At 47.5% G+C, this 14,832-nt stretch overlaps 1 protein-coding gene across 6 annotated transcripts in view; it reads left to right on the top strand.

Moving 5' to 3' along the window:
• Nucleotides 1–14,832, top strand: part of B4GALNT1 (beta-1,4-N-acetyl-galactosaminyltransferase 1) — a 231,789-nt gene that overhangs the window by 53,475 nt on the left and 163,482 nt on the right. For 2 of the 6 annotated variants that reach the window (XM_073663289.1, XM_073663288.1), the window contains one exon: nucleotides 8,628–8,660. The exons of the other annotated variants lie outside the window; for them this stretch is intronic. The gene's annotated coding sequence lies outside the window, so the exon portion shown is untranslated. The remainder of the gene's footprint in view (nucleotides 1–8,627; nucleotides 8,661–14,832) is intronic. 6 annotated transcript variants of the gene reach the window in all.

A 14,832-nucleotide genomic window follows, 5' to 3' on the forward strand; every position in this document is an offset into this window, starting at 1 on the left:
TCCAGCTGGGACCGTTGGTCCTCCGTGAGCTGGTGGCCAACCCTCACATCCTCGATGGATCCACCCGCCTTGGCTTGGGCGAGCAGATCCAGGAGGGTTTCTACTTCTCCCTCCTCGGGAAGGTTGCACGCTGGGTGGGCATATGCTTCCCGCTCATGATGAGCCTTCATCATGTTCACGTGGAAGGCCTTCCTCCTTTCACGGGTGAGGTCCAGGATGACCAGATAGGTGACGGCGTTGAGTTTCTGGTGCACGAGGTATGGACATTCCCAGGCTGCCTGAAGCTTGTTCTGTGGTAAGGGGACCAGTACCCACACTTTTTGACCCACCTGGTAGGTCCTCTCACAAGCATTCTGGTCGTACCACCGCTTCTGGTCGGCCTGGGCCTTGGCCATATTGTCCTGCACCAGCTTTGCCAAGGCCATCATCCTGTCCCGGTGGCGCGCGACATACTCGATGACCGACACCTCCGAGGTGGCTAAATCCTCTTCCCATGCTTCCTTCGCCAGAGCCAGGGGTCCCCGTACACATTGCCCGTACAGGAGCTCAAAGGGGGAGAACCCCGTTGAGGCCTGCGGAGCCTCCCGGTAAGCAAATAGCAGGTGCGGGAGAAGACGTTCCCAGTCGCTCCCATAGGAGTCGGCGAACATCTTAAGCATCTGTTTCAAGGTGCCATTGAACCGCTCACACAGGCCATTAGTCTGTGGGTGATACGGGCTGGCCACCAGGTGTTGCACCTGTATTTGCTTACATAGGGACTCCATCAGCTCCGACATGAACTGGGTCCCCTGATCGGTGAGCATTTCCTGGGGAAATCCTACTCTGGAGAAAATCTCCAATGAGGCGGTTGCCACTTTGTCGGCCTTAGTGGACGACAAAACTACCGCCTCTGGGTATCGGGTGGCGTAGTCTATTACAGTCAGTATGGAGCGTTTCCCGCGGGGGCCAGTGGGCAGGGGTCCCACGAGATCCACAGCCACCCTCGAGAAAGGCTCTCCAATGATTGGCAGAGGTATCAGTGGGGCTTTGGAGCTCCGCCCCGACTTCCCCACCCTCTGACAGGTGACACACGACTTGCAGTAGGCCGTCACCTCAGCTCCCATCCCAGGCCAGTAGAAATGCTGAGCTATCCTGGCCTTGGTTTTAGCGTTCCCATGGTGTCCGGCCATCGGAATCTCATGTGCGAGCCACAACAATTCCGCCCTGAACGGATAGGGTACCACTAACTGTCGGTCCCTGGGCCACGCCTCCAGTGAACCCTGCTGGACTGTCATCCGGTACAGCCGTCCCTGGTCCCAGACCACATGCTCGCCGTCTGAATCCTGGGGAGGCTGTGCCGCCCGCTCCTTGAGCGCTTTCAGGCTGTCGTCGGCTTCTAACGCAGCCCGAAACTCCTGACTCGATGGGGCAAGAATCGAAGAAACTGCCGCATCTTCCGTCAGCACCTCCGGACATGTCTCCTGTCCGCTGTCTGACCCAGCTGCCACTTGGTCAGAAATGGGGAAGCCTTCGGACCTTTGCGAGGCTCCTTGGGCTCCGGCGCTCCCTCTCCTGGTGACAGCGGCTATGACCGCTGTGACCGTGGGTAGTGCCCGCTTCCCCTCGGTTTCTGACCAAGCCGCCAGATCAGGCAGGCTTCCTAGGCCTGTCGACATCTCGGACGTGGGGAACTCCTGTTCTGGGGTCTTACCTGGCGGTTCCTCTCCTGGGACACCCACACCCCCCATGGCTCGCTCCCCCCTGCAGAGGCCCTAGACTCAGCGGCCTGGATTCTCCTGGAAGCCCTACACTGCCGGTGGCAACCTTCCTCTCCATCCCTGAGTCTCCCTCTACAGGATCCTGCCCCCCTCCTCCCTCACCGGAGAACAAGAGGTCCCTGTGCGCTGGCTGAGCACCTCTGGGGGCATCCTCACCTTCCTCACCTGCTCTCACTAACAACCCTGTTTGTGTTGTGTCTGTGTGTGGGTTACTCTCAGGTTCCACTCCCTCCTCGGCCTCAGGAGACACACTCCATACAACATTATTGGTGTTAGAAGCAGATAAATCAAGACATTTTGGGGCGGCCGAACTTGGGGGTTCAGTGGGTACATATTGCGACACTAGCCGCCCCAAGTCGGTCCCTAATAAAATGTTTGCGGGAATATTTGGTGTTACTCCCACCTCCCGCATCCCCCTCCCAGCACCCCAATCCAAATACACCATGGCAATGGGAAGTGCCGGCTCCACGCCTCCAATCCCGGAGACGGAAAGGGTCTTTCCCGGTACAAAGTCTTGAGGGGACACCACCTCAGGCCGTACCAGGGTTCATTCAGCGCCAGTGTCCCGCAGTCCCATGACCGCAGAACGGCCTATGGTGACGGGTTGGATATTGTCCAGGGACCTACCACCACCCCCTCCCACACACAGAACATTGGGCGCTCTCTGGGACTGGGATGGGGCCTTTTGGCGCTGGGGACACTCAGCCCTAAAGTGTCCTGGCTTGTTGCAATGATGACAACGTCTTACGTCTGTTCCTTGCCTGGAGAGGGCAACAGGGGGATACACCCCTTGTGTTCTGGGGACTGGGGAAACAGGGGCAGGATTGGGCTTACCCCCTCTCCAGGTGCTGCTGGCAGACTTCTTCGGCTCAGGATCCCTGTTATTGGCATACTCATCTGCCAGGGCGGCTGTAGCAGAAGCCCCCGTTGGTTTGCGGTCACGGAGGAACAGTCGGAGATCCTCTGGGCAGTTCCACAAGAACTGCTCCGTGACGAACAGTTCCTGGACCTCTTCGCGGGTAGTAAGCGCTAGACCCGAGGTCCAGTGCTCTGCGGCTCTCAACAGCGCCCGCATATGATCGGTCCAGATGTCCTTGGGGCCACGCAGCAGGTTCCGGAACTTCTGGCGGTACGACTCCGGAGTGAGGTTGTACTGCAGGATCAGGGCCCGCTTGATGCTGTCGTAGTCCTGTACCTCCCTGGCAGGTAAGTCCCCCAAGGCATCCAGGGACTTACCCCTCAAACGGGGGGTCAGGTATCTTGCCCACTGATCCCGGGCCAGATGGTGCTGAAGGCAGGTCCTTTCGAATGCCACCAGAAAGGAGTCCAGGTCTCCATCTTTCTCAAGTAGGGGGAAGTCCTCGGCTCGGACTTTACAGGTCTTCGCCTCCTGCTGTGCTGGAGGTGCTGGAAGGAATCCACGCTGAGCCAGGTCCAGCTGATGCCTGCGCTCCGCATCCTGCTCTGCATATCGTTCTGCACGCTCCGCAGCTTGTTCTGCACGCTCCGCCTCTTCTATTCGCCGGCGTTCATCCATGAGGAGCCGAAAAGTGGCAGTGTCCCCAGACCGCTGACTGGCCAGGGCCGATTGCAGGAGGGCATCCATGCTGGACAGGCTGTGGTGAGCAGGTGGTGGGTAGTCCACTGCGGGACCGAGTACTGGGGTCTGGCTCCTTGAGGTGCCCGAGCTGAGCTCCTCCCCGCCATGAGTAACATTGTCCTCCCCCACCTGCTCATCGAACAAAGCATTGGTCTTCTCCTTCACCTTGTTCCTGGTGCCTTCTGCCATCTTGGTAACCTTGGGTCACTGACACCGCTGCAACCCTGAGTTTGCACACACCTTGTTATAATTTTACTCTGACCGTCTAGTGTTGGGCTGACCTTAAGACTCCAGCAGTGGAAATTACCACTGGCAGTCTTTAGTGTCTGGGAGTAGGGATCCCACGTACAGTATACTCTTCAATCCCACCGCTCTGCCACCAATGTGATGAAAGCCGGCCGGTGGGCGCAGCTCTCTGGCGCCCCCTCACCTCTCAGGTGAGTCAAGGTACTGCACCTAGAGTAAGTGGTGCCAGGAAGCTGCTACCAGTGGGGGAAAACACGGTGGTGTGTTGTCCCTTACACGTCACCAATCCGTAACGCCACGATACAGGCACAACTCTCTGGCGTCCCCTTGCCTCTCAGGTCAGTCAAGGTACTGCACCTAGAGTGAGTGGTCGCCGGAGAGGCCGTTCTGTAGCCCTCTGGGTATTTGAGGCTCTCTGCAGTGAGGGCGGTATATATATTCCCCTGGCTGCGCCAGTAATATATATCCACACCTCCGACCGTCACTGCCAGCCTTCCTCAAATCCACCAGATGGTATGCTGCCACCAGTTCTCGTTTGATATAAGCCCGGTCCGTTAATAGACTTGTATCGGGTCAGGAACCAACCCAGTAGCGTTTCAGCCAAGCGTTTCCGGACCAATGGATTCGTATATGCAGAGTAAAGGATACAGCCCACGATTAATTTATGATTTAATCGATTATAGGAATACACTAGATTACAAGGCTATACAATTAACTATACAACGGTATTTGGCGGTATTTGGATTAAAAGATATAACAATTAGACATACAAAACACAGGCATAACAACGATAAATCAGTTACCGTTCTTGTGGTGCAAGGGAGGATTGCGATCTCACACGTTCAAGCTTAGTTGCAGTCGTCCAGGCCTCAGTAGCACATGGCAAAGGTGCTCCTCCCACTCCGAGACCGGGACCTGACGTCAGGAGGTGTTCACAGCATCTCCTGGGTCAAACTGAGGGGGTTTCTGACTGTCGGCTATACTAAAGTCCTGTCACGCCCACTGTTGGTGATGTCAGTTTACTACGCCCCGCCCCCCTACCAATGCTCATTTTAGCTTCATTTTTAGAAAAGTACCCATAACTTTCCCTGGGGTGATCTCATCGTATCACCAGAGGTCTCGTCTTGATCCTCCTCTTGTGGGGAAGCCATTGACTCTAAACATGCCTCCCCTGGGACCTTGTATATGGTTCTTCTAACTATCCAGCTTTCCAGGCCACTCATGGATTTGTAAGTCCCATCATTGTGTCCGCGGGCACCTTCCTCACATGATACATTTTATTTGGGTTCCCTAACTTGTATCGCGTCGTTAGGAATTGATAGTGTATCTTGTAGCTTTTGGTGGCCATTTTCCACAAAGAAAGCACATGGTTTTCAGGCTTGCACACATGGTTTGCAGTGACATCAAGGTGTTAATTACCCACCTGGGGCCTAGCTGACTCTGTCCTACAACAAAACTGGCCCATCTGTTTACCATATCAAAGAAGTTTCTGGACACTGATCTCCAGAGGTGGGGGTGAATTGCTCTGTTTGCCAGGGCCTGCAAAAATATGACATGGTAGAAGCTGTGTGACAATAGGGAATATCTTCAGGTATGACGTATCATACCTAAGATGGCAGCTGACTTTCATGACAGCCACCTTTTGCTTTGATGACTGCTTTGCACACTCTTGGCATTCTCTTGATGAGCTTCAAGAGGTGGTCACTAGAAATGGTCTTCCAACAATCTTGAAGGAGTTCCCAGAGATGCTTAGCACTTGTTGGCCCTTTTGCCTTCACTGCGGTCCAGCTCAACCCAAACCATATCAATTGGGTTCAGGTCTGGTGACTGTGGAGGCCAGGTCATCTGGCATAGCACCCCATCACTCTCCTTCTTGGTCAAATAGCCCTTACTCAGCCTGGAGGTGTGTTTGGGGTCATTGTCCTGCTGAAAAATAAATGATGGTCCAACTAAATGCAAACTGGATGGAATAGCATGCCGCTGCAAGATGCTGTGGTAGCCATGATGGTTCAGTATGCCTTCAAGTTTGAATAAATTCCCAACAGTGTCACCAACAAAGCACCCCCACACCATCACACCTCCTCCTCCATGCTTCACGATGGGAACCAGGCATGTAGAGTCCATCCGTTCACCTTTTCTGTGTCGCACAAAGACACGATGGTTGGATCTCAAATTTGGATTCATCAGACCAAAGATCAGATTTCCACTGGTCTAATGTCCATTCCTTGCTTTTTTTAGCCCAAACAAGTCTCTTCTACTTGTTGCCTGTCTTTAGCAGTGGTTTCCTAGCAGATATTTTACCATGAAGGCCTGCTGCACAAAGTCTCCTCTTAACAATTGTTGTAGAGATGTGTCTGCTGCTAGAACTCTGTGTGGCATTGAACTGGTCTCTAATCTGAGCTGCTGTTAACCTGCGATTTCTGAGGCTGGTGACTGGGATAAACTTATCCTCAGAAGCAGAGATGACTCTTCGTCTTCCTTTCCTGGGGCGGTCCTCATGTGAGCCAGTTTCTGTGTAGCGCTTGATGGTTTTCGCAACTCCACTTGGGGACACATTCAAAGTTTGCCCAATTTTTTGGACTGACTGACCTTCATTTCTTAAAGTAATGATGGCCACTAGTTTTTCTTTACTTGGCTGCTTTTTTCTTGCCATAATACAAATTCTAACAGTCTATTCAGTAGGACTATCAGCTGTGTATCCTCCTGACTTCTACACAACACAACTGATGGTCCCAACCCCATTTATAAGGCAAGAAATCCCACTTATTAAACCTGACAGGGCACACCTGTGAAGTGAAAACCATTTCCGGTGACTACCTCTTGAAGCTCATCAAGAGAATGCCAAGAGTGTGCAAAGCAGTCATCAAAGCAAAAGGTGGCTATTTTGAAGAACCTAGACCATAAGATATATTTTCAGTTGTTTCACAGTTTTTTGTTAAGTATATAATTCCAAAACAAAGTAGGAAGTATTTGTGAAGTGTAAAATAAATGATACATAGCTTTGTACATATTTTAAAAATATAAATCTGCAAATTGTGACAGGCATTTGTAGGACCACCTATAATTACTGCTACAAGTCTTTTGGGGAATGTCTCTACCAGCTTTGCACATGTAGAGGCTGAAATTTTTGCTCATTCTTCATTGCAAACTAGCTCTAGCTCAGTGAGATTGGATGGAGAGTGTCTGTGAACAGCAATTTTCAAGCCTCGTCACAAATTCTCAGTGGGACTTAGATATGGACTGTGACTGGGCCATTTACACACATGAATATGCTGTGATCTACACCATTAGGGCTCATACTCACAGACGAGTGCAATCCGATAAAAAATCGGATTGCACTGTGACCAATATTATTCTATGATTATTCTATGAGTTACAGCTCATCTGCGATTTTTTTTCTTTTGTCAGCTGAAATCGGACTGAGAAAAAAATTGCAGCATGCTGTAATTTACCACGTATGTCGGACGAGACTCACCAATGCAAGTCAATGGGTGCGAGAAAAAAAAACAGACGGCATACGGACCATCCGTATGCCGTCCGATTTTTACGGATACATTACCATTCTGTAGCATAGAACACTGTAAATGGTCCTGTAAATGATAGTTGCAGAGAAAAAAAATGCATTGCATACTGATGTCATACGGATGCTAGATGTGAAAAATCGCATTTTCCTCTCATGAAAATCACATGACACTCGTCCGATTTTTCCGTCCCGATATCGGAACATTTTCCCCATGCTGGTCTCCTAGAGGCAGTTTTTGGCCTCCTGATGCTTTAGACTGTACATTTAACCCCTTCATGACGCGGCCCTTTTCTGTTTTTGCGCTTTTGTTTTTTGCTCCTTTTCTTCCCAGAGCCATAACTTTTTTATTTTTCTGTCAATATGGCCGAGTAAGGGCTTGTTTATTGCAGGACGAGTTGTACTTTTAAATGACACAATTGGTTTTACCATATCATGGAAAACAGGAAAAAATTCCAAGTTCGGTGACATTGCAAAAAAAGTGCAATTCCACAGTTGTTTTTTTTTTCTTTTACCTTGTTCACTAAATGCTAAAACTGACCTACTATTATGATTCTCCAGGTCATTACGAGTTTGTAGATACCAAACATGTATAGGTTAGTTTTTATTTAAGTGGTGAAAAAAAATCCAAATTTTGTTAAAAAAAATGTCGCCATTTTCTGAGACCCGTAGCATCTCCATTTTTCGGGATCTGGGGCCAGGTGAGGGCTTATTTTTTGTGCGTCTAGCTGACGTTTTTAATGACACCATTTTGGGGTAGATGTTTTGATTGCCTGTTATTGCATTTTAATGAAATGTTGCAGCGACCAAAAAAACAAAATTCTGACGTTTTGATTATTTTCTGTTTACTCCGTTTACTGATCGGATCAATTCTTTTTATATATTAATAGGTCGGGCGATTCTGAATGTGGCGATACCAAATATGTGTATATTTGATTTTTTTTTAATTGTTTTATTTTGAATGGGGCAAAAGGGGGGTGATTTAAACTTTTATATTTTAAAAAAAATTGTAATAACTTTTTTTGTTACTTTCACATGCTTCAATAGTCTCCATGGAAGACTAAAAGCTGCGATTAGCCGATCGCCCTGCTGTGTTTAGCAAAAATGCTCACTTGCTATGAGTGCCAACCGCTGGGTGGCTCTCATGGCACCCTGGCAATGCCAATGGCAGTCATATATGTCATATGACCGCGGGTCGCTGGTGGGTGGGATTTGTGACGCGCTTCCAGTGTGGCCATGTTAAATGCTGCTGTCGAAGATTGACAGTGGCATTTAACATGTTAACAGCTGTGGGTGGATCGTGATTCCACCCGCGGCTGTTAGGGACAGCGTAGTGACTGATTGACTTTAATATCCTTGGTTGCTCCTCTCTGGTCCCAATATAGTTCAGCTTTGTACTTTTTAAACACGGGAGCACAGTATATATTTACCCTATCTGGTTCCCTCTGTTTTCCCTCTTCTCTCTCCTCTGTTCACAATGGATTTCTGTAATTTCTGCTTTCAGGATGGCCACCGTTGTGCCTTCCAGAGTGCAGTGGTAAGTCTAGACCACTTCTTCTACGACTTTCATGTGCTATATTATGGGAAAACCAAGGGAAGTGGGGCTTTGATGTAGCAATTTAGAAGCAGGAGGAATGTAACGCCGATCTGAGCAGAGAAGGCAGTCCTAGAGTGGAGGGTCACTTAAATTATTCTCATAAATAAGAGCTTGCTATAAGAGTTAAAGGGGTTATCCTCTACTAGGACAAACCCTTCTCAGTCTGAATGTTTGTCTTGTGAAAATAAAAACACCTATACTCACCTGCCGTGTCGGCGCCGTTTCAGCGGTGTCGGCCCTCACATTCCCGGGGCTCAGATGCGATTGTTATGATATGTGAGCCCTGCGCCCAGTCATCGCTAGTGTCACTATCCTTGCCTTTGGACGCATACACAAGAGAAAGCAAGAGCTGCAGCTGGCCGCTCACTTCCTCCTGATTACTTATATATCTGAAGGCAGGGATAGTGACTCCAGGGCTGATTGAGCTGATTGAACAATCACATGTGAGCCCCGGGAATGTGAGTGCCGACACCGCTGGAACAGCGCCGAAATGGTAGGTGAGTATAGGTGTTTTTTATTTTCACTGGGGCAAACATTCAGATCGAGAAGTGGTTGTCCTTGTAGTGAACAACCCCTTTAAGGAATAAAGCAGCTCAGAGTCGGCTTACATTGTCTGAAGATTAGTATATTAATTAAAATTATAAATGTACAAAATGTAATTACTTATTATTACATAAATAAGTTGTCTTGCCTTTTAAGCCACACTTTATTGTTTTTTTTTTAAAGTGAAAGTGTACCTATGGCTATAAGAGAACTGCATATATAGCCATTTCTTAAGGGAAAGTTCACTAGTATTCTTTTGGTGTCAGATAAGCTGGCTCCTTGCAACATATGTGATTACTGGAATTTGCCATGATAGAATTCTTTCAGTGTCCCCTTGTCTAAACTTGTCTGAGTATAACTGAAATCTCTTAGTAATATATGTACGAAGAAAGTATAGCACATTCCTTTGTAGTGATTGTGGAGCCTCACCCTAAACACTCCAAGTGGTGGCTGCAGGAAGATCATTCTAGACCAGGGGTCTCAAACTCGGCTGGGTATATGGGCCGCACATGGAAAAAATTTGAATTTGGGGGCCGCATTCTTTGTTCAATGTGACATTTTTAGTGATACCATTTTTTTTGTATACACCTTTTGAACATTTTTGCCGTGTTTATTTTTTTATGGCTTGGGTCGTTATGGATGTGGCGATAATAAACGTGCACTTTTTTGTGTTTACTTTAGTTTACATATAAAACAGCATTTTTAGTGCCCAATATTTTTTCATGCTTTATTTTATTTTTTATTTTTTTTACAATTTTATTTCCCCCAATTGGCCACATACAGTAATATTGTCTTACAATTAGCATCATATAGTAATAATGGAAAACATCTTGTAGTAATGTTCCCCATCCAAGTCCCCATCTTGTACTAATGTGCCCCATCCAGGTCCCCATCCTGTGGCTATGTGCCCCATCCAGGTCCCCATCCTGTGGCAACGTTCCCCATCCTGGCGCCCATCTTGTACTAATGTGCCTCATCCAGGTCCCCATCTTGGGGCTATGTGCCCCATCCAGGTCCCCATCCTGTGGCAATGTTCCCCATCCAGGTCCCCATCTTGTGGCTCTGGTCCCCATCTTGTGGCTCTGGTCCCCATCTTGTGGCTCTGTGCCCCATCCAGGTCCCCATCTTGTGGCTCTGTGCCCCATCCAGGTCCCCATCTTGTGGCTATGTGCCCCATCCAGGTCCCCATCCTGTGGCAACGTTCCCCATCCTGGCGCCCATCTTGTACTAATGTGCCTCATCCAGGTCCCCATCTTGAGGCTATGTGCCCCATCCAGGTCCCCATCTTGGGGCTATGTGCCCCATCCAGGTCCCCATCCTGTGGCAATGTTCCCCATCCAGGTCCCCATCTTGTGGCTATGTGCCTCATCCAGGTCCCCATCTTGTGGCTATGTGCCCCATCCAGGTCCCCATCTTGTGGCTATGTGCCCCATCCAGGTCCCCATGTTGTGGCTCTGGTCCCCATCTTGTGGCTCTGTGCCCCATCCAGGTCCCCATCTTGTGGCTATGTGCCCCATCCAGGTCCACATCTTGAGGCTATGTGCCCCATCCAGGTCCCCATCTTGTGGCTATGTGCCCCATCCAGGTCCACATCTTGAGGCTCTGTGCCCCATCCAGGTCCCCATCCTGTGGCTATGTGCCCCATCCAGGTCCCCTCTTGTGGCTATGTGCCCCATCCAGGTCCCCTCTTGTGGCTCTGTGCCCCTTCCCGGTCCCCATGTTGTGGCTATGTGCCCCCTGTGCTGTTCTTCACACACATAAAATAGAAAAAAAAAAAGATGATTCTCACCTGTCCTCCGTTCCCTCGGCGGCCTTCCTGCAGATGTGGCCCGCAGGCACCACAGAGTCCGACCCCTTGACGATCCCAACCTGGTCCAGGAGGAGCCGCCGACAGCAGCGCATTGCCGCACAGAGACTGTCTCCCAGCACAGCATTTTCAATGTCAGCCGCCGGCCAATCAGAGGCCAGCAGCTGACATCTGCATATGGCAATGACGTCATACTCGCTGCGCCGACACGCAGATATCAGCTGCTGGCCTCTGATTGGCCAGCGGCTGGCATTGGAAATGCAGTGCTGGGAGACAGTCTCTGTGTGGCAATTCAGCGCTGCTGTCGGCGGCTCCTCCTGGACCAGGTCGGGATCGTCAAGGGGTCTGTGCCTGCGGGCCGCATAAAGCAGCCTCAGGGGCCGCATGCGGCCCGCGGGCCGCGTGTTTGAGACCCCTGTTCTAGACAAAGCAAGAAAACCGCAGCACTCCTGTCCAATATGCCAAGAAAACTAAAAAGCTGTATGCAGCAAACCATACTGTACAACTTTTCATCCCACACATGGCTCTCCCTTATTCAGCTAATAATAGTGCAGTGAATAGTGCACTAACAATAGTGAACCCATGTTTGGGTTGAAGTGTTGCATGGTTTGGAGAATAATGCTTTATACCGTAACTTTCTTGGCATATTGGACAGAAGTGATGCGGTTTTCTTTATTTGCTGTTGTAGATATCCTGAGGTTAAGTTCCTCAACCTGTGTGAACTGTTGGACTAAGGTTAGAATAATTCCCTTCCTTGTTTGGACAGGTATTCTGCTGTTTGATGAATATCTAGTTTTGTGCTCCAGTTGAATCTTTCAACAAAAGTAAAGAAATAGTCTTACTTAAAGGCAGGATAGCTAAAGTAATTTGGTGCCCAAGGCAGCAGATTTCTAAAGCTCCCTCTTTCATCGTTTGCATTTAGCATGTTATCTTTCATTCAAACTTGTGCCCTACAGCTCCATCCTTCACCTACCATATAACTTCTCTGACACTTTTTAAAATAATAATTGAGAATTAAGCAAATTGTTATTAATTATTATTATTTTTTTTAGAGCACCATTGATTCCATGGTGCTGTACATGTGAAAAGAGTTATCATAAAAATATGACTATACATTACAATGAATACACCAACAATGACAGACTGGTACAGAGAGGAGAGGACCCTGCCCTCGTAGGCTTACAGTCTGTAGGATAATGGGGAAGGAGACAGTAGGTTGGGTAGTTGCAACAGCTTTGGTGGTGTTGATGTAGCAGGGGGTCATTGCAGGCTGTAAGTTTTCTTGAAGAGATGGGTTTTCAAGTTCTGTCTTAAAGTTCCGAATGTGCTGGATAATCGTACTTGTTGAGGCACAGAATTCCAGAGAATGGGGGATACTCAGAAAAGGTCTTGGAGGCGATTGGTTGAATAATGTATGAGTGTTGAAGAGAGAAGTAGGTCTTGGGAGGACCAGAGATTACGTGTGGGTAGATATCGGAAGGTTAGTTCAGAGATATACAGAGCAGACAGATTATGGATGGCTTTGCATGTCAATGTTACTAGTTTGAACTGGATACATTTGGTAATTGGGAGCCAATGAAGGGATTTACAGAGGGGAGTAGTGAGTAGAGAGATGGATTAGTCGGGCAGCAGAGTTAAGGATGGATTGAAGAGGTGTGAGACTGTTAGCAGGAAGGACACAGAGGAGGATATTGCAGTAGCCAAGGCGGGAGATGATGAGGGCATGCACTAATATTTTAGTAGATTCAGGGTTAAGGAAGGGACAGATTCTGGATATATTTTTGAGTTGGAGATGGCAAGAGGTTGTAAGCACATGGATGTGCGGTGTGAAGGACAAGGCAGAGTTGAGGGTTACTCCGAGGCAGCAGACATCTGGTACAGGGTAAAGAGTGATGTCATTTATTGTGATAGATGAAGTAGGGGACTTAAGTGGGATGAAGGAAACATGATCAGTTCAGTTTTGTCCGCATTGAGCTTTAGGAAGCGTGATGAGAAGAAGGAAGCTGATAGAATGTGGGAAGGGAAGCAAAAGGCCAGAAAAAGCCATACAGCTGACAAATACTATTGAGATCTCTGCTACTGGAAGTGGAAAGGAAGAACAAAGACAAAACAATTTAAATAATAAAAATATGGGAGGAAGAGAAACCAATCACAAACTAAAATGTTTTTATACAAATGCACAAAGCATGGGCAACAAACAAGGAGAATTGGAACTACTAATGCAGGAAAAGGAATATGATGTCATTGGAATCACTGAAACTTGGTGGGACGATACACATGATTGGAATAAAAGGCTAAAAGGATACAACTTATTTGCAAGAAACAGACTTGATAAACGAGGAGGAGGTGTTGCATTGTATGTTAGAAAAGCGTATATCTGCACAGAGATTGAAGCTTCAGAGACTGGGAGTTCTGTGGAAACTGTTTGGGTAAGAATACAAGGAGAGAACAACGGAAAGGACACCATTGTAGGCATTTACTACAGGCCACCTGGGCAAGCTGAAGATATGGATGAACTCTTTATGTATCAAATGACCAAGTTCTCCAAAAAATATGACGTAGTGGTCATGGGAGATTTCAACTATCCAGACATTTGTTGGGAATCTCTCTCAAGTAAAACTAACAGGTCAAGCAAATTCTTATCCTCTCTTGCTGACAACTTTATCTTCCAAAAGGTAGGGGAGAAAACAAGGGGATCTGCTACTTTGGATCTAATCCTTATAAACAGGGAGGAAATGGTTGAGGAGGTAAAGGTGGCTGGGACCCTAGGAGGCAGCGATCATGCTATTATAGAATTTTGAAGACATGTGAAGACTCAAACTTCAAGGTTAGATTTTAGAAAGGCAGATTTTAAGAGACTCAGAAAAGAGAATAGGAGGGATCCAATGGCTGGATGTCCTTAAGGACAAAAATGTCCAGGAAGGATGGGAAATTTTTAAAAATGAGATTCTCAAAGCACAATCGTTAACAATCCCGAAAAGTAAGAAGAATGGGAAGCATTTAAGGAAACCAGGATGGATGAACACAGAACTTAAACACATGCTAAAAAGAAAGAAAGAAATGTTTATTAAATGGAAAGAGGGAGGCATATCTAAAGAAGATTATAATGCAGTCTGCAGATCCTGCAGGGCACGTATCAGGTTAGCTAAAGCTGACAATGAATTAAGGCTTGCAAGAGATGTCAAAAGCAATAAAAAAGGATTTTGGGGGTATGTCAAAAGTAAAAGAAAAGTCAAAGATGCTATAGGATTTTTACAGGATGAAAATGGAGAAATGGTAAGAGAGGATGTTGAGAAGGCCGAACTTTTTAATTCCTATTTTGCATCTGTTTTCTCTCAGAAAGAAAATGTAACATCAACTGATCTTCACTGTCCTTTTAAAGGAATAGAGGAATCCAAGTTATCTGTAAACAGAAAGATTGTGAGGGAATATTTAGCTAACATAAATGAGTTCAAGTCTCCAGGTCCAGATGAATTACACCCCAGAGTACTGAAGGAGATCGTAGAAGAAATTTTAGAACCACTCTCCATAATCTTTGAAAATTCTTGGAGAACAGGAGAAGTCCCAGAAGACTGGAGAAGAGCAAATGTTGTTCCTATCTTCAAAAAGGGGAAGAAGGTGGACCCAGGGAACTATAGGCCGGTGAGTCTGACTTCTATACCAGGAAAGATCTTTGAACAAATTATTAAACAACATGTATGTAAGTACATGGATAAGAATGAAGTGATTAACCAGAGTCAGCATGGGTTTGTAACTAACAAG

Source organism: Phyllobates terribilis, unplaced genomic scaffold (genome assembly GCF_046119375.1).
Source record: "Phyllobates terribilis strain yellow unplaced genomic scaffold, ASM4611937v1 Scaffold_2__4_contigs__length_985480577, whole genome shotgun sequence".
NCBI lineage: Eukaryota > Metazoa > Chordata > Amphibia > Anura > Dendrobatidae > Phyllobates > Phyllobates terribilis.